General features: G+C 38.5%; 1 long non-coding RNA gene across 1 annotated transcript; it reads left to right on the top strand.

Moving 5' to 3' along the window:
- Positions 1 to 564: 564 nt before the first annotated feature.
- LOC135417276 (uncharacterized) lies at positions 565 to 5,411 on the top strand. The gene is made up of 3 exons (XR_010431987.1): positions 565 to 709; positions 2,287 to 2,371; positions 4,702 to 5,411. It is a non-coding gene; the product is annotated as an uncharacterized LOC135417276 (long non-coding RNA).
- The last annotated feature ends 20,069 nt before the right edge of the window (positions 5,412 to 25,480 follow it).

Below are 25,480 nucleotides of genomic sequence, written 5' to 3'. Positions count from 1 at the left end.
ATTTTATGTGAAAGTGCTCTTGACACACACCAATCTGTATCGGCTGTAGAGGGCACTTTCCAAAATGTGATTCAGGCCATTTCATTTTTAATATGTGTTTTTAACCATCTTGTATATTAACAGCCGCCCCCTTGGTTAAGTCACCCTGGGGAGAGGATCAGGAAGTTGAGGCTGCCTTTCATCTCTGCTTTTGAAGCAGTGTGGCTGTGTAGAGGGGAATGTCAGGCTATTCCATCGACCTTTCTAGCTTGTGCTTTTGAATCAGATTTCTGACTGAGGGGAAGCAACCAGCAGAGTCAGTCTCAGATGCCTAAGTGGTGGGTATCTGTCTCTCCAGGCTCCCTGAGGAGCCCAACTTGCCATCATCTGAGGGCACAGGGGTCCCAGGCAGGCAAGAAGGACAAGTCATTTGATTACACCTATTCTTTCAGCTTTGCAAGGGATTAGAGCAGAGCATAGTGGTATGGAAGGAGATATAACTGTGAAGTCACACAAGACAGAATGGCAAAGTTCACATTCCAATAGTAGTGCTGTTTTGAGCATTCCTCACCTTTTAATTTATTTCCTTCCACAACAGCCCTTCTTTTCACTTTTATTTATACTGGTTCAGTTTTCAAGTGTGAGCAATTCCTCTGTCCAGGTTCCAAGAAGCAACAGTGCCTGGAGAAGTGAAGGTGTGGTGGGGAAAAAAGAGCAGTAGGAAAAGAAGGTAGTGAAAACTCCCAAAACCATCCTAAATCCCACTGTTGCTGAGTGAATGGCTATTACCAGGGGGTGGCATTATTTTTTGATGCCATGACATCAAATATCTTCTTGATTCTCTACCTATTTTTTCCCTTCTTTCATTTTTTGGATGCTGCTCCTTGGCTTTTTTCCCTTCTTTGTCATTTTTACAGCCTCTTTTTGGATCCTCTGCTCGCAAATGTGTTTCATGCTATGGTCACGAAGACCATGGGATTATTGCTGCTGTTATATGTCTCCTTGGTGTATTATACTAGCTGAAGGAGTTCTCTCCTGCATTTGTTTCTTTCTGGTGGAGGTGACCCCTCTGTTGTGGTCTGTTTGATGTGGTCTCTGACACACTCAGTGTTGTTGGGTGTTTAAGGGCCACCTGTTGGTCCTGTCTGGTGACCAAGCTGTCACCAGCCTCCACTTACTCCTGTTTGTGTGACTGTGAATGAGGCAAGAGAAACAGAATGTACAATGTGTTGAGGAAATTTATACCGTATTTGACAGCATTACCCTATTGATGACTGCCAAGAATATGACTGGCATAATTTTCTTGGGTCTTTCTCTGATCTCAAATGTAAATTTGATATGTGTTCAGGCAAACACATATTTTAGAAAAAATTTTAAGAAGAATTTATTCTACATATAGCTGTATTACAAGTATTTACTCTGCCGAATTGAATTCTAGCCATCTTCATAATTTCTCTTTGTTTAATGAGAGTAATCATTGTGCCATCTATAACAGTACAACTGTTTATCAGAATTGGAAATTTTAAAATCCTAACTGCAAACATTCAAGAAATTTACTCCCATGTTCCTGTTTAGGAAATTAAAACCAAACCAGATAAGAGACATCTATATAACTGTAGGTGAAAATAACCCCACCTCTGCTACAATCAACGGTTAGTAATAGGGACATTAGAGTGATTTTTTTTATTTTTTTTGATATTTCTAACAAATGGGACTGAGATCTTCCTGCAATGTACAATTTGAACCAAACATCCCCCCCACAGCCGTCTTTTATAAAGAACCTTGTGCCTTCTAAGTGTTAAACTTTAGAAATGTTGCCTTGTAGGCATGTTACACCCCACGTGCAGCTAATTCCTAAATATAGTGTGTGTTAATACTGCTGTAAAGTGCTTTCAGCTTTACAGGAGGAAATTTTGAAAAGAAGCAAATGTGGCTAGGTAGGTTGATAGGCATAACATATCTTTTTGCTTTTATAAACTCGTTACTCTAACATATTGTGGCGTTGATATGCACACATTCTCTATTTGTAGGTTTTCATACTTCATATATGCTTTGTCTAGGCAAATTTCTATACTCCTTCTTGACGACGGACAAAGTACTGATTTAGTTTAGGTAAATATGTGTTATATTAATGTCCACCATTGCTCTTACAACTGAAGGAGGTATAAAGTGCCCTGCTTCTGCGTGTTCTGCAGGCAACATGGAAACATTAAAAAACCCCAAAACTTTAAGAGTAGAGAACAAAAGTCACAAAAATTTTAACTTTGGATTAAAAAAAGTATATATTAGAAGTTTTCTTCTTTGCAGAGAATGTGTGACAATAAAAAAGAGAGCAAAGGAGCAGTGCCAAGGTGAAATGGAGTCCTGAGCCCCTTTGCTACCATGTGTCCAGGTAAAAGACTGCTTTGTTTTCTGGGATGAGGTCAGCTTCGTTATTTGTTTGCTCTGAGTCAGAGATCAGCTGCAGAAATACTAGCCTGCTTCACAGAAAGGAGTCAAAGGAATACAAAGCAGAAGGGTGACAAAGTGGCATATTGGCTCCTGGACTGAGTTAATGTCACATAGGGCTGCATGGCAGCATGTAAAAAGGAAATGCAAGAACTGCAGGGAGAAGGGAACTTTTCACAGGACTAATGGTCCAGTGCCTCTGAGCTTTTCTTAAAAAATAATAAAATGATGAAAAAAAAGATGCAGTAGCAGCTAGTACTGAAAGTTGAAGGATTGCTTAATTCCAAAGCTATATCATTAGAAAACAAGTTGAGAGAAGGAGGTAACATCAAGGACTGGAAAAGGAAGAATGGGGAAGGGGGAGAGGGAAGACAGACAATTGTGCCTGACATCTTGCAGCCTGAGAAGAAACAAGAAAATTATTGGTGCTTCCCAGTCAGTCGCCAAGACAACAGCAGATTGAATTTGGAGCTGCCTCTAATAATTTATGACTATTTTGTCTTGGTTGGATTACTGTGTTGCTTTGCCTGCTTATGTTGGATTCATTAGCTTGGCAAAGCTGCAGCCAGAAAGACAAGGTAGAGGGAGAAGAAAGGGGGAATTTGGGGAAGTTCAGATCTAAAAAAGTATGATATGAAAATAGTAGTGAACTTGAAAAAGCTTATTGCTCTTGTTGTTTTGAACATCTTTTAGGCAATGATTTCTTCCCAGTACTAAGAGAGAGAGAAATACACACAAAGAGAGGTGACAGTGAAATCCTTTCTTGCTACACAAGGACCTTCTGGTCCCTGTATCCCCCGCTGATCTTAAGCTCCCAAAAAGAAAGTTCAAGAATGCGCTGGGACCTGGTAGAACCCTTGGCCCTGACAACCTGCTACAAGGAGAATCATGGTGTTTGCGCACCTGCAGGGCAGGGTGGCAGGTCCAGAGGCTTGTGGAGGTGGGATGTGTTAGTGGAGCTGAAGTGATGGTCCTCCAGAAGTTGTGGCTCAGTAACATGGTACATTTTGAAGGCAGGAATGACAGGGATAATGAGTAGACTGAAAACAGCTGTCTGAAAGGATCAGTTCAAGAAGTAACCCAGCAGTGGCAAAGCAGAGATGGACAAGCATCAGGCAACATGTTGTACTTAGCACTTCAGCTGTCCAGTGGATGGAGAGATAAAGACTGGTGGTGAGGGAGGGTGCCCTTTCACAGCAGGCAAACAACTGAGTGACAAAAAATCCTGTTAATCCACTCCTGCTGTGATACCCACACCTGTTGGGGCAAAGATGCTAAATTGCACACACAGGCAAATTGCTTACCATATGGTCTAATTTCCTTTGGAACCAGTGTGTAGCAAAATGCAGAAGAAACCATCCAACAGCATGCAAATAACATGCAGTGTTATGGCTGTGGACCTTTTAGGCTTGCTTTTTCAAAAGCCAAAGGTTTTATTGCGAATTGGCTTTCCTGCAGACTTACATTTCTGGGATGCTACAGAGGCATATTAAAACATCCAAGCAACAGTAGTAAGACAGTATTAACAATGGCTGGGAAAACTCTTTTGTACCTCTGAATCGGATGCTAACATTCAACTCCTGAGCACCAAAAAGGATGGGGATTTGTCTGTTCTGCTCCACCTTCATGCCAAAATAACCACACTACCACCCTAGTATTTAAAAAAAACAAACAAACACCACTGATTCCTCCATCTCTGCTACATGGCCAAGTTTTATGGCTTCAGTAAAGTGACAAATGTGAGGAAGGAGCAGTTTGGTATATGTCACGCTTCACATGTTACACTGATTTTGTTACCTCTAACATTTAAAGATGTCAAGGTAGAAAAGACCCAGTCCCTCTGCATACAAAGGACCAGTTCAATTATGGGGGTGTCTAAACAGTTGAAATTAATGCATAACCTGCACAAATGTATTTGTGTAAATAATTTAGTATTGTAACCTGTTTGGGTTGAAGCATCTGTTTATATGCCTGTATTTTTCTTGACTTGAAGCTTTCCCTTCCAAAGATATTATGGCAGACTTCCCTTACCCCCCCGCCCCCGAGGCTAGAGTCAGCTTAGAATGCTGCATTAGGATTACAGTAAATAAACTTACAAAAAACATAAACAAGAAAAAGAAATGGCAATTCTGAGCTATTCATCATTTTTCCTTCACTTCTTTCTCCCTACAGCTATTGCTGTAGCCCTTTACGAACCCTGAGTGCTCCTTGCTCTTCTGTGGCAAACACTTTGTGAATTGTTTATTAGCTTGGAAAACTGTTTCTGTCTCTCAGGACAGGTGTCAGTAGAAGATATCTGGGATGAGTACCTGTGAAGAAAGTACCTTTATGTCTTAGGAACCGATAAACTATTCCAAATCATCCAGTGCTGTGAACCATGCTGAACTGAAGACCAGCAAATGTTACCTTCCATCTCTTCCAGTGACTCTAGCGTTGTCTTCATTATCATCTTCTGTTCTCCCTTGCCAATTCACTCAGCAGTTTGCCTCCTGTGCTACATACCAGCTGACAGATGTATCCTTTTCATTTCACATACTCTTAAAGCCTTGGGCACTGCTTTCTGGAGATATTTATACAGCTCTGGGACCCAGTTACTGGAAAAGTGGTTTGTACTGAATATTTCTTACATGTTCTACAAGATCCCACACACTTTTACTTTGCATAGAATAAAACAAAACAAAAAAAATGGTGTTGATGCTTTGTATGTATTTTATATGAAACTTAAACAGTACACCTTGCTGACAGTACACCTCAGTCTGACTGTCTTTCAAAGTTATCCTCCATAACAGCATGAATTACATGATTTATAATTTTTATATATGACACTGCCTTCAAAACCTACCTACCACCAAGTTTCTTCTTTTCTCGCAGGTGAGTGTGGAAATGGGAGAATGTCTTCCTCCTGCTCATCACAAGATGTTTCTGTGTCCTCAACTCAAACACTGGAAGAGGAAGTACATCTGCAGCAAAACACACCACTGAGTCTGTCCCCCCATGTTAGTCAGCAAGAACAATCAGTCATGTGCTAATTCTTCTGGTGTAATTTCTTCCTCTTATTTAATCAACATGGGATAAAATATGGAACTGATATAAAAATCACTCAGTTTTATTTTGAAAAAATGTGTATTTCTGACACATGTCTATGTGTATTTCACTTTTAGCATACCTTATAGATATGTTAGATATCTATTGAATAACCATCTCCTGGCTCTGCCAGAGGAAAGTGTCAGAATCTGAAGGCTTTTTTGCCAAGTGTTTTAGTACTTTTTTCTCATTTAGATGATCTGCTAGAAAAAGTGATAAACGCAGAGTATTTGAAAAATGCCATAGCAGAACCCTTAAGGTAAACCAGCTGGCCTTTACTTCAGTTTCTAGGGCAGCATTTTAATAAACATTAGTCATGGTGATTATGGAACATTTTTATCAAGGATACATCATTTCCAACATTATCACATTTTTGAGTCCCTATTACCATAATAGCTTGCATTATTAGTATAATGTGAGACATTTTAAGAACATGGCTAGAGAATAAGAAGCTCAGGCTGGAGCTGATTGCCAGGGCTTGTCTTGCTTGCCAGGGCCAATTAACATATCTCTTCCATTTTCGCCTTTGTTTGACTTATCAAAATACAAATGTGCTGCAGACTTTCAGAATCAGTTAGGCTTGTTGTTCAGGCTTTAGAAGCACATAGCAACACGAAGCACATTCATGCAGATTAAGTGCTCTTTGGAGTATTAGAAACCACTTAATCTGTATAAATATGCTTCAGATTGCTCAGTTTTCACACCACCTTGAGAAGTAACTACAGTGGTTCCGAAAAATGTGTGATGCATTACTTAAAAGAAGGTATATAATCCATGATAAGTTTATCTTCCAAGTGACTATTGTCAGAATCCTAGTTTATATTTTTATATTTTGTACTTCATTGCACTGCATTAATGCAAGTGACAAAGAGAATTTCCAATTATATACTCTATTAATTTCAAAATTCTGGTTTTATCACTGTTGATTTAGAAGATAAGCATGAGAGATGTATAAGTACTGAGCAATTTTACTTTACAAATTCATGCAGCAGGAAGAATTTACACTTTTAAGCAGAAAAGGTAAACAGTTTTTATTTTCTCACTGAGCTAAATATGTTAGTCCATGCATAAAAAAGACCTTTTTAGTTTCCATCAACTCTAATTTTCATTTACAGTAGAGCTGAAAAGAATGAGGTATGAGGCAGGACTAAGAACATCATATTGGGACATTAGATACTTTGCTTTTGTGGTTTACAGTGTCATTAAGTCTAATAACTCTTCATAGTATAGTTTAATTATTGCCAAAAATAGAAAGCATTGTTGCATTGTGCAGCTTTCCCAGAGGATATCTTACATATCCTGAGATAAATTTAAGCTGTATATTTAATATATGTGCAGCTGTAACAGTGTTGTATTCTGAAATCCCTTGGTAGTCAAATGCTTACAGCAGCCATTAATAATTGGATGGTGATATGGACAAGACAGTGTTCGTCATAAAATGGTGACCCAAAGAAGTAAATAAGACTTTCAGAGACTGGATGGCCTCATGAAGAACTGATTTCAATATATTGAATTCTATTTTTTGTGAAAACACTGGAGTTTTAATATCAGTAAATACCTATTATGGGAAAAAGCCTACACTCTATGATTGATCTCAAAGGATGATTGGCCCCTTGAGTGGACGTGCAACATCCTTTCCAGGTGTGGTAAGTCAGTGCCAGCTGCTGGAGGCAAGTGCCATGTCCTCTACCCTTCCCCAGAGAGATCCTTTTTTTCCTGGAGATGCAACACTGTGAGCGAACACATCAAGGTCCGTCAGTCCTGGCAATTATCCTAGGTAGGCCATAATGTCCACAGTGGTTTATATTCAGGTCCTAAAGGAGGACTTCCCTTGCCACTGTGTTCATAACCTCACTGTAGTTGTAATAGTCGCTGCCAGGGCTGACATGTTTCCAGAGATGGCAGGAGCAGGGCAACACTTACTTGCATATTTGAGCAGGCTGAATACTACTTTGAAAGCCCTTTAGTAACACAAATAGGACTTGCAAAGGGCAGAATGAGGCCTGTTTGCTGGATAGAGAGTTGAATTTTAGCCTTCCTTTTCTCCTTTCACATAAAATAACCAAGGACGTGACTTTAGCTGTGAAAGAAACCGTTGTGTGTCTGCTCTGCATCATGTAATTGTCCCTGTAACAAAGTTCTTTGTTTTACAGAGATTTTAATTAATTTTTTTTTTTTGTGAGAATTCCAAATGTTCTCTTTTGTAAAAATAAATGTAAAGAAATTGAAAAGAAGCTTTGGAAGAGATATTTTGCTGTGATAGTAGTATGCAACTACAGTAAACTAAATTGGGTGAATAAAGCTTCTCAGATAAATTCAAAATGGATTTAAAAAATTCAATTAATTAATTAAAGAGATTTTTTAAAAAGTGTTACGTAATTAAGAAAAATTTCCTAATTTTCATCCAATTTAAGGTGCAGGCTGCATTGTTTATGAACCACACAAAAAATGCCAATATTTTTTCCACTGTAGGCTTGGAATGAGTTCCCTGAGTTATATCCAGTGCAAACATTGAAATGTTATATGACCTCTATTGCACAGAGGTCCTTTGCCAGAAGCTCATTGCAGTAATGGGCTTTAACATTTTTTGCATTGGATTTTACTCTACTGTTGGCTTTATCATTCTTGATCTCTGCAAATGTGCTTTATTGTCTGGATCATTTAATTTTGTTAGGCATACGTGCTTCATTTTTTAATGATAAAATGTTAGTGTGCTCTTCAATAATAACTGTTTTTCCTTTCAGAGCAACTGATGCATAAAGTCTAATCTTTTGTACTTGAAGGAAGATGTTCTTTAAGAATTGATTTACGGTCTGCCTTTGTCTTACTAATTTTTAATTACATGCAGTCAGACCTGATTAATCTGAATTAGCATGCAAAGCCCCTTTTTAGAACTAAACAAAATCAGATTAACAAGTAAAGGATACATACAAGGATGTGTTCTAAGGTTGGTTAAAAGTTAAATCCTTCTTATTCTTAAACATACAGACATTTCTGTCTGAATATTTTATGTCTTCTGATTTGTTACATAGTTTTGCTGTGTTACAGAGCTTTAATTCCTTTCTACTTTTGAGCGAAGCATCTAGGCGTCATAATAATATTATGCAATAAAATGCCTTTGTAGGGTTTTATAACTGAAATGGGACTCAACAAGATAAGTTCAGCCAATGACCTTATGAATGCAAGTGCGTTTAAAGAGGTGGCACTATGTTGCAATTTCAGAAAATACTTTGCTTTTTAAAAAGTGGCTAATGCAACCTGATGGAACTAAGAGCAGCTGCACTGAGGGTGAAGACCTCACCTTCCCTCCAAGATCTGCTCCCCTCCTGCTCCTGGCCACCCACTAATTTTTTACTGGCTTCAGTGATTGTTGGAGCACAAAACAGCACCTCAACTACATAAAATGGCACAACATAACCTAGGAAAAAAGTCAATATGGACTTTTTCTGTTGGTAAAGCAAACTGACGGAGTTGACCTAGGGGTCAGCCAAGCACTGAAATTGATGAGATGAAGTGGAGAGGGTAAATATCTAGTGAAGGGGCAGGAAGGGGAGTTGAAGGAAGGAAATAAAAGAGAGGGCAAAATCTCTTTCTTTCAGACACTGTGGATCATTTGTCAGTTTAGTCATAGTGGGGGACTGTGCTCCAAGGAGGCCAAAGTCAAGTCTGTAGCTCAGCTGTGCTTGAACACCCTGTTTACTTCACAGGAGCAGTCTCAGTAAAGTCAGCTGGATTTAAGTATATGCTTTGAGCAGAGGTAGATTTGACAACCCACTATGGGCATACAATTAAAATGTCTTCTGACTGTGCTCCACAAACATGCCCCTGCCTTGATGAGAGCATGCAACTGTCCTGGTGTTTGGCTAATATGAGCTCTTCTCTGGGCAGAGGCCACAGGTGTGCAGAAACATCCTTGGAGACAATTGCCTTTTTAAAGTGATTGCAGCCTATTATGCTACTACTACACAATTATATCTAGTCGTAAGAGCTACACAGTGTAGTAACTCTGCATCTCATTTCTATGTCTCATCTGTGTTTCTAAAACAAAACATGGCTTGTTGCACTGTTAGCATTATGATGGAAAAAATAATTCAAAAGCTTTTCAAATACAATGGGAAAGGTTACTCTAGCAGGATGTTGGGTTTTTTAACTTGAAATTATAAATACACATGTAGTAGATGACAAAAAAGGCTTTGTATTTGACTAACCCATGCCCTATTTATACTACATTTTGCTGTGATGTATTTCCGTATTGTGTACAATAAAACAGAAATGACTCAAATTCATCAAGAAGGGATTAATTGGCATATAATAGGGGATCTGGCTACTGTACTGGCAACCTGCCAAAATGAAAGATGAAAAAACCTTGTGGGGAAGGGGACATAAAAATACATGTGAGTGCAAAAAGCCAGCAACTATAGGAATAAGTTTATGTGCAAGCTAAGTGCAGCTATGTGACCTGGTTTATATCAAACAACAGTAGTGACATTATGAGATTCCCAACATGGAATTATTTCTATGAGTCATTCATATATTTAATTTTATTTAGGCTTAAACAGAATTGCTGGAGTAGACAAGTGGAGTTTTGATATGGCTGTTTGGAAGCTGTAGGAACCCAGACGAGCAGAAACTGCTAGCATGCTGATCACATCTCTTCAAGCTGAGAGGCCAAACACTGCAAATTCTTAGCTCTCTGATTAGGCACTTTTCTTAGCTGGGGCCTAAGTCAGAAAAACTCATTACTATTTTCTTCTTTTTTTTTTTACTTTTTTATTCCTTTTTCTTTAGACTATATTCGCCATTCATTTCTTGTACTGCTGTAGATTTTCAACAATGATCACATTATTGGTCAAACCCAGACCCTCTTTCCCATCCCCCATCAAAAATGAACAAACAGAAAGTCTGTACAGTTTCTTAAAAATCTGCTGCTGCACTTATGAACTTTAGCTGCCAGGCACTTGGATGCAATGTTTTTCAGGAGGGAATACAAATCTGTCCATTTCAGTGCTATTCCACTTACCCTTAATTCTCTTCCTTCATTCTGGATAAATAAAAAGATTAATTCCCACACATTCTTGAAGCTCTGTTTGGCTTTAAATTAGATCAAGTTGTGAGTTTTGCTCATTACAGCTCTTCTTCCCTGCTGGCAGAAAGGCTCTTGTATTTGTCACTTGTATTCTTCCTGTCCTCCTGTCCTTACAATTCAATTGCAAATTCCACATGACCATCATTCAACCAAAGTACAGACTATCGAGTCTTTTTAACATGTTTCTGTCCACAAAAAGTGTACAAATAAATGCACATTACTTCTAGACAAACCCTTATACTGCTAATAAATTTTTAGATGCATAGAAAATAATGCAGTTGAAAATACAGTGGAGCACAAATTTTAAATGGCTTCTTATCTCATTAGAATGGCATTTCAGCATTTCCGTGTGCCAGAGTGTTGCTTCAGTTTTGTGGGTCCTCCTCTTCAAGCAGAATTAGTCTCTCTCTATGCAGGCACATTCTGCGGCAACAGTTCCCACCATGTTTTTAATACATATGTATATAGATCTCAGACGCATAAAAAGCTATACATAGGATGAATCATCTGTTTCATAAACTCGACTATGCTTTTGTCAGAACCTATAAAAGTAATGTGACAGGCAGGCCTCGGCAGAGTGTCTATCCACCAGCTGTTGTGAAGACAATCAACCCCCTTCAATCTTCATCACCTTGGCTGGAAACCTGCCCTTGGTAGCCTGGGGGATTACAGACAAGCAGGAAGCCAAAGGTTTGAGAGATCTGATTTTTCAATAGCCAGGAATATATGTGTCATAGCAGAGGTTTTTGAAAATACCTTGTCAGTCTCACCTTCCTGTTTATACTGAAGGAGCTCCAGGCTGAGCAATTTTGTTGATTACAGCACCAGTGAGACTGACCAACATGATCCCATCTAGAAGCATCTCTGCTTCATAAACGCTGCAACTTTTTTAATAGCTTGCTGAAAGTTTAGGCAGACTCCTGAGGTACGCTATGCTCCTACACATGACCACATGCAGGGGAAGTCTCTTTCCTGCTTGTCATTCTAGATGGCCACAGGCAAACATCACCAAAAAGATTCTTCAACAGCTGAATATGTCCGTATTAGTGAAGTCAGGTTGACATTACTAATGTTGGTTTTGTTTTTGTTTTTTTTTTTGCAAAGCCAAGTGACAAAGTGGAGTGGCAGATGATGGCAGTAGTTCTAGCTTTCTTTCATCAGAAAAAAAAAAAACAACAGCCTTCAGGGGATTGCCCTAATGCATGTTTTTTTTAGAAAGGTGCTAAAATACCAGGACTGGTCAACACAAAGTGGCCAAACTACACAACAAATTGGCTCACAAAACTAAGCAATTAATCCTGTGAACAAGAAGCCAAAGAAATTATCTTCACACTTTTCCATGTCTTTTATCTCCCTGTAAAAGCACTAAGATGACTTGAGTGGACAGTGTGGACACAGGGATTTTGGTTATCCCTAGATCAGTCAGACCATATTAATTTTATCATCCTCCAAAAGTGTAGGAACAATAAAAATGTAATCCCACAAACACCTTTGGGAATTCATACAAAGCCTTTTTTAAAATTACAAAAAAGTAAAAACAATGTTGAGTTCATGTTCCAGAAAGTAAGATTTTTGTCTACTATGAAATTACATGAAATTTTTTGTGATTTTGTGTGATAAAGTTTATGATTATGTGCTTCTTAATAAATCCTTTGATATTTGCACAGCTGAGCTGAATTCCATGGAAGAAATTTGGATTTATGTGAAATTAGTAGGTTTTTATACTGAAAAACATTTATGAATGAGAACAAGAAACTGTACATATCTTGCTATTTTTCTTGAACTATCAAGTTCATTAAAGAAATTTAAAACCAGTTTAATACATGCTTGACCTCGAGCCCTTATTTGGGCTTGACTTTAATGATACGAAATTTCTCACTTGATTTAGAGGACAGGTTGAAGCCTCTTCAAAAGTGGAGATAAATTTTCATAATGCAGATTTGTCTGAAATTCAGATAAGACACAGACAGGTGAAATGTTACATCACGTTGATATATGGTTTTTTCTTCAGAATTTTCAGCTGTCAACCCCTACATCCTGCTCACCATATTCAGAGACATGGAAAAATTCAGAAAGGAATAATTTTCTTTTCCTAAATTTCAGTAATCTCAGTTCTACCTGAATAGGAGACACAAAAGCTGTCTGAAAGAGAAGAAATAATTAATTTAAATTAAGATGGAATAGTAATAAACCTTTGGCTAGTACAAAGGCATTTCTTAAAGTGAAATTTTCTATTTAATTATAACACTTGTAAAGGTAGAGAGGGTATAAGGGGCAACTGTCTGGTGAGATCTACTCAGCCATGTTTCTGTTTTCCGAGTTCAGCACTGGAAGTCCCCTTGCATCTACTGAAAAACAGCTTGAACAAAACACTAATGAATATACATAGATGATACAACAAATCCTGTGCTGGCAGAGGAACAGATTTTATGACCTAATAGGTCTTTTCTCTCTCTAAAGGCTATAATTCTCTGAAAAATGTATCCCTGTCCATGGAAATGTGAGTATCTACCGCACAGAACAATACTATTTTACAGAGTTGGTTAAACTATGTGGAGCTCACCTGCACTTTGATAAAGGTAAAAAATGAAGAGATAACCAAGCTGTTAACAATAAAGCCCCAGAAGGATAAATGACCTTTTTTTAAACTACATTAAATGATTACCCCATTTCTAGGCAACCCAGCCTGCTGCCTGAATAGTTTTGTGTTTTCCATAATCCCACTAAAGTCTTACACTGCCTAGCTGAATTTAATTTCTTCAGTTTCCTATTTGTATCCCTGTACTTTCTCAAATTAACCATTATTCTAGTGATGTTGAATTATACAGAAGCTTTTGACTATCGTGCTACCAAACACAAGGAACCTTCAATATAACTGAGGTTTCTACAGGAATCAAACCATCCTCATCTGCTTCTTTATACAGAATTACAGAAACCATGTGACATGGCACACATTCCTCACGACTTTGGCAATCCAAAACATTGTTTAAACAAGAAGGTACTTTGGCACTGCATATAATTCCCAGAAACACAAAGAAGAGAATTTCAGAGCAGTATGACTCAACAAACAGTGTTAAAAGAAAGATTGCTTTCACTTCCTGCTGGAATCAGTAACAAAATAAATTCCCTTTTTTTTTTTTGACCATCATCAAAATTCGTTCTTTCCAAAGGGAACCAAACTCAACTTCTGTTCATTAGATACTGCTTTCCTTTGTGCTTTAGGCTAGACTATGCAATTAATTTTTACCAAGGTCTGTTGAGTGATTTTACTGAAGCTCGCTAATTTTTACCAAAGTCCTCTGGATAATTTTATTCAGGATCTGCTCAGCAGGAAGCTGTTCTGGCTTCTGCTCTGATGGTCTAGCCAAATGCTGGATGCTGTCCTCATATCTGGAACAGCAGCAGTGCACTGCAAGGGCTTTCGAAGACAGCAGAGCATGTTACGGATACAGTGTCAGGAACGTTCCTGCAATCTGGGTGAGGTCTGTTCAAAAATGCTTTTATTCCTAATCCATCTGGAATCTCTTGTTTGAGCTGATGCAGTGTGCATTTTATTAATCTGATTTTTTCTTATCCCATATTGATGTCATTCCACAAACTTTCAGGATTATTTTTATTTATGGTATTGTTAAGGAGGGAAGAAACAGGTCCTTTACTCAGGAGTTTTTTCTTAAACTTAGCCTCACTATCTTTTAATTTATGACAGTTTATCTGACAACCTTTTTTGATGGGATGGTTGTAATATTTGTGAATGCATTTTGTCCTCCTTTTCCGTAACAGGTTAAACTGTAGATATTTCAGTGGCTTGACTTAATGAGGTCTTTCCTAACCTAGTAAGCACAGTTTGCTAATTCCTAGGTATGAAATGAGGTGAACACAGAAAACAGGAGGGTTTTTCTCCCTTTTGACGTGAATAACATTTTAATAAAGTTGTTGAAGAGTTGTATATATCTGTGGAGAATAAAGGCAACTCAATCGTATATCTAAAAGATTCTGAAATCCACAGGAGCTGGAGGTACTTCAGGGAGAGAAGATCAATCCTTTCTAAAGTGTGAAAACTTAAAAAAAAGATTTCAATTGTCCAGAACATCTACTTTCACCTCAAACCACTGCTTCACATAATGTGCATATTTTCTATATGCTCCCTTGAACGACCTGAGGAATCAGCTGATGAAGGCTTTGCTGCTGAAAGCACACAGTCCTTTTTGAATATCAGAATAAATTGTTTCAAAAATCCCATTACGCTACTTAGAAGATATTATACTCCTACTGCTGTGGATATCAGAAATCTCTGTATGGGAAGGTTTTCTTCTTGCCCCCTGGCCTCAAACTGAGAGGTCTGGAGACACACCATCTATAACGATGCCATTTCCTTTGAGAATGCACGCAGGATCACTCTTGAGGAGAAAAGGCAACGCAGAAAGAACCGTGTCTTGCAGAATATACCACCTAAGGAGTCTTTCTGCTGTGCCTTTTGCAATCGGACATGTCTGTCTCGTGGCCTTATTAGCCACCAGTGTGCTTGTAACAATTGTGGATAGAGCCTTCCCAAATCTTCGTTCGCGAAGCCTAGCCATGATGTGATGATGGGAAGGTTTTCTTCTTGCCCCCTTGATATTTTACAGATTCTGAAATCAGTGTTGTCCTCCACCAGTAATAAGGAGTACAGAAGAGGTAGAGACTTCTGTCATTTACACACCAGCTGAATCCACAAAGCCAGTTAAACACTTATCTCCCATTGATTTTTATGGAGCACTGGCTCCCAAAGGCAAGTCGTATATTCTTCTCTAGCAAGTCGTATATTCTTCTCTTTATTGATATGAAGGAAATTATATGGCCAAATTCCTTCAAAATCCAAGAATAATCTTGTCACTCTAATGCATGCTTTTTGATCAGTATTTGAAAACTTGTCAGTGTATTTTACTGCAGTGCTCAGAAACTTAATTACGTGCTTTATAAAGTATAATCAATACTAGCAGACTAAGGTATAGAACAATCTAGATCTCTTAATTTGCCTGTTTTCCATATTGTTACATTTTTCAGTATGGTTGGAAACATTAGCAATTAAATACTATCATGACTTAGAGAGGGAATTAGGAATAGCCTGGGCTGGGTTTTCCAGCTCCTCTTGTGCTTCCTTAGAAATATAAATCAACCTTAAATGGCGCTTGTCTGACCCATCAGACCAGTTTTACATCTTCTTTCTATATCTGGGGCAGTGCAGAACAGCCAGAGCATGCTGATGACTTTGGATCATTAATTTTATCTAGACATTGGGTCTGGGGTTGTTTAATACCTCTGGACTGAAGCTTTCTTCTCTGCCTCTTCAGAAGTGTGATGAATGCAGTTGGCAGTGCCATGTCTAGAGCACCAGTCTCCTGACTTACACTTCCCATATCCACATTGAAACACAGCAATGAATGCAGCTGTCCAACAATCAAAAAATTCATCCCATCACCACTTTATCTCCTTGCTGCACTTTATGGCCAGTTTTGTTGCTCCATTTTTAGGAGGGGATTTCCACAGGGGAAATCATACCCTGTGGACAATGGTGGCGGAGCAAGTCTGCTCTGCTCTGCCAACTTGCAGTAGTCCCATGGGGCAGTTACCACACCCATGAATCACTGCAGGAAGTTGCTGCATTAGCCTCACTCTTACTATAAAAGAGCAGTGCATGAAAGAACTTGCATGGAAATCCTCATCTGCTGTTACAAGGCTTTTTTAAGTATTGTGCAATGTCAAGAATCAATCTGACCCTAGTATACCTTAACTTCATAATTAAGATCAATGGGGCAACCCTAACATAAAAATGAGGAAGGTATAACACTATTAATCCAAAAAAGTACTACATTTAATGACACATTACCTAAAATATATTGTCTACTGGTTTCAAAGTTAACACAAAAATACAGCGTGCAGGTGGCTCAGTCTGTGAAATAAGGGTTATGTCTAAAGGTTGTCCTGATTGTTACTGGAACACCATCAAACTCTCTTCTACCCATAAATGTCTGACTTTGGAATGTTCCAGAGCAGGGCCAGCTATAAAAAATGCTATCCAAACAAGATTATGGAACTCTAGGAGTTCACCATGAATACACAATTCTATGATCTAAACAATTCTATGATTTTATGATTTCAACAGAAATAGTATATGTTCTAATATTAAGAAGGCACCATGGGATTTAGGAACCTATCCTTCTTGAAAAGAAATCAGATTTCAAATATATTAGACTTAGGGTAAACTAAAGTCAGTTTGTCTCACTAATCATTAATCTGCATTACTGAGATATAAGCCAAACTCATAGATTTGTCAGTCCAAGGAAAATCTTGAGTTATTAAAAATATAATGCAAAAAAACACAAACAAAAAACCAAATCAAACCACTTTTGCCAGTATTGGACACTCAAGGAATAGGCCAGGTCTCACATTGGTACCTCCTTAACACTTCTAGAAAAAGTAAGACAGCAAAGAGATTTAAAGTTCATTTGTAACTGATTTCTGTGAGTAGCAGTGTGCTGCATGTTTATCAATGTGCCTTCCAGTGTTGGAACTAGAAAAATAGGTGTTTTCCTTTTACCACTTGCCCCCTATTAGCAGAGGAGCATACAGTTGTCAGGTCCTCTGAACTGTTTCAACAGCTACAGGCTGAAAATTGCACAGAAAAGGAAAACACAATCCAAACAAAATTGACAACTGTGAAGCAGCACAAATCTGCCTGTTCACTTTGGAGCCCCTGCACCTTGTTACTTTTCTATGGTGATAGGCCATCAGGAAGAATGAGGAAGACAACTGGAAGAACACTTAAAAATGCACAGGAAAGAAAAGTAAACAACCTAGCAGCAGAGAAAGTAGCTTAGTAAGCAGTTACATCTTGAAGGGACTCTCCGTGCATTCCATACACAGCTTTGCTTAGTATTTGTACAAACTTGCATTGTCTTCTTGAGCAATAGTCCCATTTCTCTCTCTAGATGTTTGCAACTCTGTTGTCCTTATATACCCTAGCTTATCAGTTTTGCCTAGTTTTCTTAGGAAAAAACTAAAATAAAAACTTAAAGCAAAGAAAGAAGAGGAGAACATCTATCAGTACATAAAATGCTTCAGGGAGGTTTTCGTCTGGAAAAATATTAAAGAATGAAAGGGAATGTACAAGTGAGTTTCTGTGAACAACAATAAAATGTAGTAATACAAAATACATGTAAAATAGGACTGAGCACATAGGTTGCTCCTGCAGAACACAAATGTCTGGCCTGACATGCCCAAGGATGTCTGTATTCTTTGCTTCCTCAGCGCACTGTGGGCAGCATTCTCTAACAGTTACCCTAATAAATGGTTTGAGGAAAACTCCCCCGTATTTTCCATTGATATGCAAAATGCTTCCTTAGAGAAAATAAAAAAAACAAGCATGAATAAATTTAGGCTCTTAAATTGTGACATTCCCTACAAATGAAAATCTCGTCCAAGAGTCAGCTAAATGCAACAAATATGTCTGCCGAAAAAACCAGCCCAATCAAAACCTAAGAACTCTGAAATGAAAGGTATGATACGGAAAACAGTTACATAAATTATTCTTACTGTTATTTCATTGTATAACTGGCTCCATAAGGGACCCATCAACATCATAGCTGAACACCTTCACTGTACCAATCCATTAATGGCTTCTCAAAATATCCCTCCAAGTTGGTTCCACAAATGAAGTTTGAGGTTATAAGGGAACATAAGGAGGCCCATTTCCCCTCTGTATTGCTTGTCTGCATCAACAATCCTTTCAAAGTATGAGCAAGGAGAGAAAAAAAAGAAAGAGCAGGCTATGTCTAAAACCTCTAAACCTTATCTGTCAAAGGTGAGAAACAGGTCATGAGGCAACAGTGTCCAGGGTAGAAAAGAAAGCCTTGCTGTGATTACTTTCTTCACTGAGATAAAAAGGATCAGTCTGGGGCACTTGAGCCTCTTCATTGCTCTGGGCAAGCAACTTTCTCAGCAGTTATGTTAAGTTACAGGGTTAAACCAGCTCTAGTCCTCTTGGCCAAGGTTTTCTGCCTGTGGCAAAGCTGCAAGCAAGCTTGTGTTTATCTGCTTTGAACTTGGTAGCCTACACATGAGGTTTCATTGGAACTGAAGGTTGTCTGTAGTTCTTGCTGATGTGGCCTTTCATTCCCTCTGTCTGTGGACCTTCTTTTGTGGAGGGATTTGGGCAGAACAGTCGTCACTTGGCAGTAGCTGCTGCCAATCCATCCTGTGCATTTGACACACCTTCTGCTCCAATGAAAGGGCTGTATTGCAGAACAATAATGTTTCCTTCTGTGGTACCAGCTTCAGTTTGCTAAATCCTTGCTTTCCCGTGCTGTGGAGTTGGGAGTCCTTCTATGGGGTATGGATGGGCTTGTAGGGTTTGGTCTCTGGTTTCTTGGGGAGCAAGTGTCTGCTACAGAGCAGCCAGTGTGGAGGACTGGACTCAGTAATGCCAGTGTACTCCTTCATGCTACCCTTGAAGAAATGTGGAAAATCATAACCTTTACATATCAAGAATTAATCTTACTCCTATCAAGGTTAATGGCAAATCTACAGTTTATTTAAGTGGAAACAAGATCAGGTCCTGAGTGGCTGGAATTAGAGCTTGGAGCAGGAAAAGACATTGAAAATTAAAAAGGTGGTTGTGGTTACATGGATATTTTTCCATTGTTGTGTTGACTGAAACAGCCCTGCAGTCACTTGTTCTTGCCCTATTTGTTATACTGACCCCAGCGTTTGTACACAGAGCTAAATAACTTTTCTGAGTGGAAAACAAGCAGTTTTGGGAGGGGGTGGTGGTGTTAATTTTCATGAGATCCCTCATGTAGCCCATTCTGTGCTGCCACTTACGCTTTGCAGACACAACAGAGGGTGACAGGTAGCAGGGATAAGTGGCCAGAGAAGTTGGAAGTTGCTTAAACTATTTTTAACACCATCTCACTTTCCTTATTTCCTACTCTTTCCTGTTCCCATTTCCAGACATGAAACATAAAAAGGAAATGATATTTCATGTCTTCTCATCATTATTATTGCTGGCTGCTCAGCTCTGTCACCTTCTGTCTTTCAGAGACAGTGGCTGGCTGGTAGTGTCAGGGGCAAATTCACATAGGTGAGGTGGCAAAACTCTTACCCAGCTGGAAGTCAGGAAGGTGTCTAACACCCTCATGAGCATTCAGACTTTGTGTGCACTGGATACTGGTGTGGATTAATAAGGCACTGCTTATCAGCTAAAGTACAATAGCTAAAAACGTGCATGTCCTCAGGCAAATACAGAGTGAGCTGGCTTACTTAAGTCTCTCTTCTAGAAAGCTGAACTAGGGCAAATTGCCTCAAATTTCCTGGGGCAGACCAGTGTGCTGATGTATGGTGACCTGACTACATCTGAGTCCTTAGTCCAACAGGAAGCAGATGAATATTTTAAAGGATCTACTCCTAAATATTAAGGCATTACTCTATATGTCATTAAGCCACTATAGTATGATATTCTCTTCTGGGAAATAATAAATTGTAACTTACCCTTCCTTACAGTTTATTTGCCTTCCAGTTTTGCTACTTTTGCCCAGAAACATTCTTGTTTCTTAACCTTCCTTTAAAAGTACCATTAATGTTATGGGCCTGTTGCCAGCCCCCGTTGCTGTTGTTGATCCCTCCTCCCAGCTCCTCTGACTCAGCGTTTTGTGAAACCACACTTGGCAGGAAACACACATTTAGAGGAACCAACTGTAATTTAGACAAAAAAGACCATTAGCTGCACTCAGCAGCAATGGCAAGGCTGTTTTTCTGCTGTTGTGTTAAAGCAGACTGAGGGCAGGAAGAAATACATTATTTATGTTCACTATGTTTTGGATAGATGGCTCTTCAAAACTTACCCTGCTTCTTTTGCAGTATTTTATTCAAATAGATGACAGGATCTGATGAGAGATCCTGCTCTGTGGCATTAAGCAGTCAACATTTAACAAGGAACAACCCACAAACCCACAGCTGTTTCTGTGGGTACTTCAAAGGAATGTGGAGTTTTCTGAAATGGAAAGACTATAGCGTGTGACAACCAACATCAGCATGGTCTTTGAATCTTATTCCTGCTCCCAGTACACTGGATTCCCTACAGAATTGTCTGCTTTTCTCATTAGTACAGAATTACTGTTTTCTCCATGGCCAACCAGCCACATACTCTGTTTGGATCTCCTCTTTTGGATGTCAAACAGAGGAGAAGAGCAGAGGTAGTTATGGGTGATATATTTACTTCTAGTTGGCAGGGGGGGAGGTGGGGGTATTTCTATTAAAAGAGCAGAACTCTTTGCTGATACAGGCAAGGTCTCTTGAGATTGTCAAAGTAGATACTTTTGAAAAATATATGGCTTCTGACAGGACAAACAACAGTTTTCTGTGGGAACAGGGCAGTCAAAAAGTCTATTAAGCCTTTATTTTAGGCAGAATGTACAGCACTGAGGACAGGTCAAGGATAATGAGCTGTGATTGTAAAAGTCATGTACAAGAGAAAGATGTAGCAATGTGTCATTTCAATCAAGAGAGTGTGAGTGGGAAAGGTATTTGTCTTCTACCTTCTCAGGGAGAAATCTGTTTCCTCCTGCAGCACCGGCATCGGCCCGCAGACAACATTGGTCTGAACTGGCAGGTTCTGCTTTCTGGGCCTCTAGAGAAGGGTAAGAGCCCACTGTAGCTTTTGGTCTGTTGCAAAGCCTGGCTGCAAGACAGCTCACTGGGCATTGCAATGCAGTGAAATAAAAGCCATCAACAATTAAACAGAATATTCATGACAGTGATTGAAGATGGCTTCATTTCTTGCTGCCTTTGTTTAAAGAATGTCCTTTCCATATACTCATAATGTACATGACAAATGCCTACATAGCTGTGGGAAAAATACATAATGCTCTCTGTCTCCGATCCAAGGTTGATCACCAAAATGACTACAGCAGTGTCGTTTAAGGTTATTCCCAACAAGGACTTGATAACTTCTTTGTTATTGACGTTTATTTGGGCAATTATGCCAAAATAAGTTATGTATCCAAAGAGAAAAACTTTTTAACGTCATGCATATATGCATATGCAAACATATCTAAGTATTATTTTAAATGTCTGTCTGACAAAGAACTGAGTATGGAAGTAAGCATGAGGAAATGTAAATGAACAAACATTTGTTTTTTCATAAACAATACATTCTCTCTCATTTGAAAATTTGAACCTACCACTAAATAAATTCTGAAAAAGATTAGTCGTTTGGTTTTTTTTATTATTTTGTTTTTTATGGGAAGGAAGGAAGCACCAGCAGGTGTGATCTGGCAGCACAAGTGAAAAACAAACAAACAAACAAAAGCAAACAAAAAAAGCTCAATCAAAAAAACCCCTAATGCAACAAGTTGTAACACCTTGATCTCAGTGGAAAAGATATACTCATTTGTTGAAGTACCTCCCATGACTGTTCCTCAATGGACTTTTTAATCAATTAATTTGAATAGAAATTTGTAAGAAATTATCTGACAATCTGAGAATTCAGCTATTTCAAACAGCTTTTCAGGGCTGCTAGGCTGTTCGAGTTATATGCTCTCTTTTATGAGTAAAATCCCAGTTATTTTAAAACAGAGCAGAACTAAAAGCACTACAGACAATCAACAGACCTGATTATAAATTTAATGGCCTGATTCACCCCCGCTCTCCTTCAATTTTGGAGCAGTGTGAATCCAGTGCTTTTTATCTCCTCACCGCAGACACAATCTGGACTAGCACAGCAAGGAACAACTTTCTGGGAGCTTAAGCTTGTTCCACTTTATTTGTTTTTTCTGGGTTTTTTTGAGAGCAGCTGTCTTTGAGATTTGTGATCTTTTCTAAAAGCATGACCATAGTGATCATAAGGGCTTCGTGAATTTATTAACTCTACTTGATTAAATCCTCCTTTGACTCCATTTTGAAAGTATTAGTTCCGGAACACAGATTTAGATCTCTTCTACCGTGTATTTACCAGATGTAGGATGAATTTATAAGCATTTTTACTGTTTTGGACTCAAACAAGTAATATCAAAATACGTAGTGTAAACCACTAAACTCAGAAGTTAAAACATCATTAAGATTTCTTTTTCCGGGTCCTGAACTCTAAAATGGATTATACAATTGTACCCAGCTTCCCTTGCTGTCCAGGAATAAATGTCTTGACAGTTAAGTGATATTTTGGGGGAGCCAAAAGTGGTTATGTGTTAACCGTGAACAATGTTTTCCTGACCAAAAATCTTGTGAGAAAGGAGATTGTATTTTAGTCATAGCATCAGATATTTCAGGAAAAGAGATGAAGCTTATTAGATCTCCAATGTAAAGACATGTAAAGGCTGAACATTTTACTCAGAACAAACTCAACCTGAACTGAACCTGTAAGCTGTGGAAATTATAATTTTTTCACATCCACTTAACCATCAGCAATGATTTCTTGTGTTTAAATATGACCAAAACTCTTCTCTCCTTTTCTCTTTCTCTTTTTTCCCTTTCAGCTTTTTCTTTTGCACAGAAATCATTACACTAATCCTTGATAATCCAAGGAAAAAAAAAGAGGCAGTAGTTCAAGCCCTTTTGTGTGTGTTTAAAAAAATAAGATACAATTTCACCATTAAAACTCCTAGTTTTCTATCCAAATTCTAACAAATATTATATGATGTATAAACTCATAAATGTTCACAGCACACAAATGGGTTGCCTCTGGAAATTACATAGCTTGAGTGCACCATGATTAGATGCAAAGAAAAGGGAAGAATTTGTTATGACATTTCAAAGCTTCTTATATCACAGTACCTTCACCTACAGTTGCCTGCCTGCTACCACATGGCCATGGATTGTTATTTTAACTGCTTATAAAGGCTTTTCTTTCCTAAAAATAATGATGAATGTAAACATTGTGATATTAAAATCTTTTTTAAAACAGGGTTATTATCTTCTCCCATTCAGTAGCAGTGCCTGGCTTAAGGAAGTGAAGAGCATGTGCATGATTAGCTAATGTCAGATGATACCCTAAATGACACCGTGTAGTGATTAAGACACTTGGATTTTTCTAAATATGTATTTAAATGTTCTTTAGAGGTGGTAAAATGACAGCTCTGGAGGCTGAAGTCTCCTCTTTACCCAATAGTGGACAGATCATCCTGTCTTTGCTTCATTCAAGCTATTTTGCATCTGTCTCCTATAGTTGCCATTCAGATTCCAGTCACCCAAAGTTTGCCAAACACTTTAAAAATTAGATTAAGAGTGGAAGACCACTGATATATTACCCATTTTCAGTAGCTTTTACTTGAATCCATGGGCTAGTAATCTAGAGACAGAGACTAATTTTCTGGCAATCAACTATATCTTTTAAATTAACTTCATTGTTTATCTATTTTCTAGCTGAAAATGTACCTTATAACATGCAAAGCCTTGCAGACCGATTTTGGTGTGAAAGTGTATTTGAGAAGAGACTGGAAACAATTTCCAGAAGTGAAGAAGCTGATTTACACTTAAACAGATTCTTTTTTTTTCAGAAAGGAAGTTTACCTAGGGTAAACTGTGTGAGAATGTCTTTGAAAGGATGTTAATTGTACCTTGGTTCAAAGAACTCATTGCAATTCTTGTAATGCAATTATGCTAAGTTAGAGGAAGTTAAAGGATTGTGTATTGGCAAAAAATGCAGTTAGAATCCCAGTTGAAGTCAGGTGTCAGAAGTGCTATTGATGATAACATTGACACCTGCCTCTGATAACTTCAAAGCCTGTGCTCTCTGTATGAACCTAAGTTCACTGAGCTCAGCTTGCAAAAGGACAAACTCAGATGGAGACACTGGTCCAGACCTCCAAGAAGTGCAAATGGAGCTATGCCACTTAACAACAGCACATCAAAACTTAGCTCACCACCTTTTAACGTAGAGGATACAATGGCTGTGCTCTACCAAATGAAAACCAACATCTGTAGACATATAGCTGTTCATCACAGACAGAAAGGGATCTCTGTGACTGTCTGCTTTCCATGCTGGAGGAAAAAAATGAAATTGCTCTGTGTGAGTTTCTGAGGAAAAATTGAATGTAAAAGACAACTTCCATGTTGGTTTCTGAAAGCACTGAGGTTCTAAGGTTTCTGAAGTCTTCTGGGTGTGAGTTCCACCTCCGTGGGGGGCCATGTTCAGTCAGAGTGATGGCAGGCTTTTAGTCTGTTCCACAAAGTTCTTCAGAAATAATGAAGTCTGAACTGATGCAAGCACCCAGAACTTAACCTTTGACGATGAAACACATTATTCTATATATCACCCATGGTTTTGTGAACTGCTGTTTAACAAAAATGTTTATGCATTTTCAGTCTGCCTTTATAGTTTGATTTCTTTCAAATATAAATCTGATGTTTTATTTAAATGCTGCTCTGTCCTGCCTAGTTCTGTGAAATGAATAGCTAGAGTTGAAGAAGCCTACGTATCTCAAGATCACATACCCTGGCTTAGCAAAACTCCAAATAATGGAAACATTAATAAATGTATTATTAAACTTTGTAGGGGATTCCAGATTTTAAAAATAAGGTGAGAAATGGCTCGATTTTTCTGCTCAAAGCACTTCTAATTATTTAGTTCAAGTTTACCCTGTCACAGAGGCTCTGCTTTTGGGTTCTGGTCTTCTCTGAACACAACCTGAAACATGCAATGGTACTCACCTCAGTCACATGCATATTTCCTTTTTTTCTTTTGTTTTGAGAAAATCGAGGAATGGGAAAGTTTCAGAAGAGTCTGAGTCTTCCCCAGTTTGTAGTTCCCCTGCAGGTGAGGCACACAAGATTTAGGACTACAGAGTTCTTCTGGCCTCCTTAGCAGAGGTGCATCCAGCACAAGCCCTCAAATGTTAGGAGAGCCAAGTCCTC

This window comes from Pseudopipra pipra, chromosome 1, assembly GCF_036250125.1.
Source record: "Pseudopipra pipra isolate bDixPip1 chromosome 1, bDixPip1.hap1, whole genome shotgun sequence".
NCBI classification, from domain to species: domain Eukaryota; kingdom Metazoa; phylum Chordata; class Aves; order Passeriformes; family Pipridae; genus Pseudopipra; species Pseudopipra pipra.
This window is presented reverse-complemented; position numbering and strand designations above follow the sequence as displayed.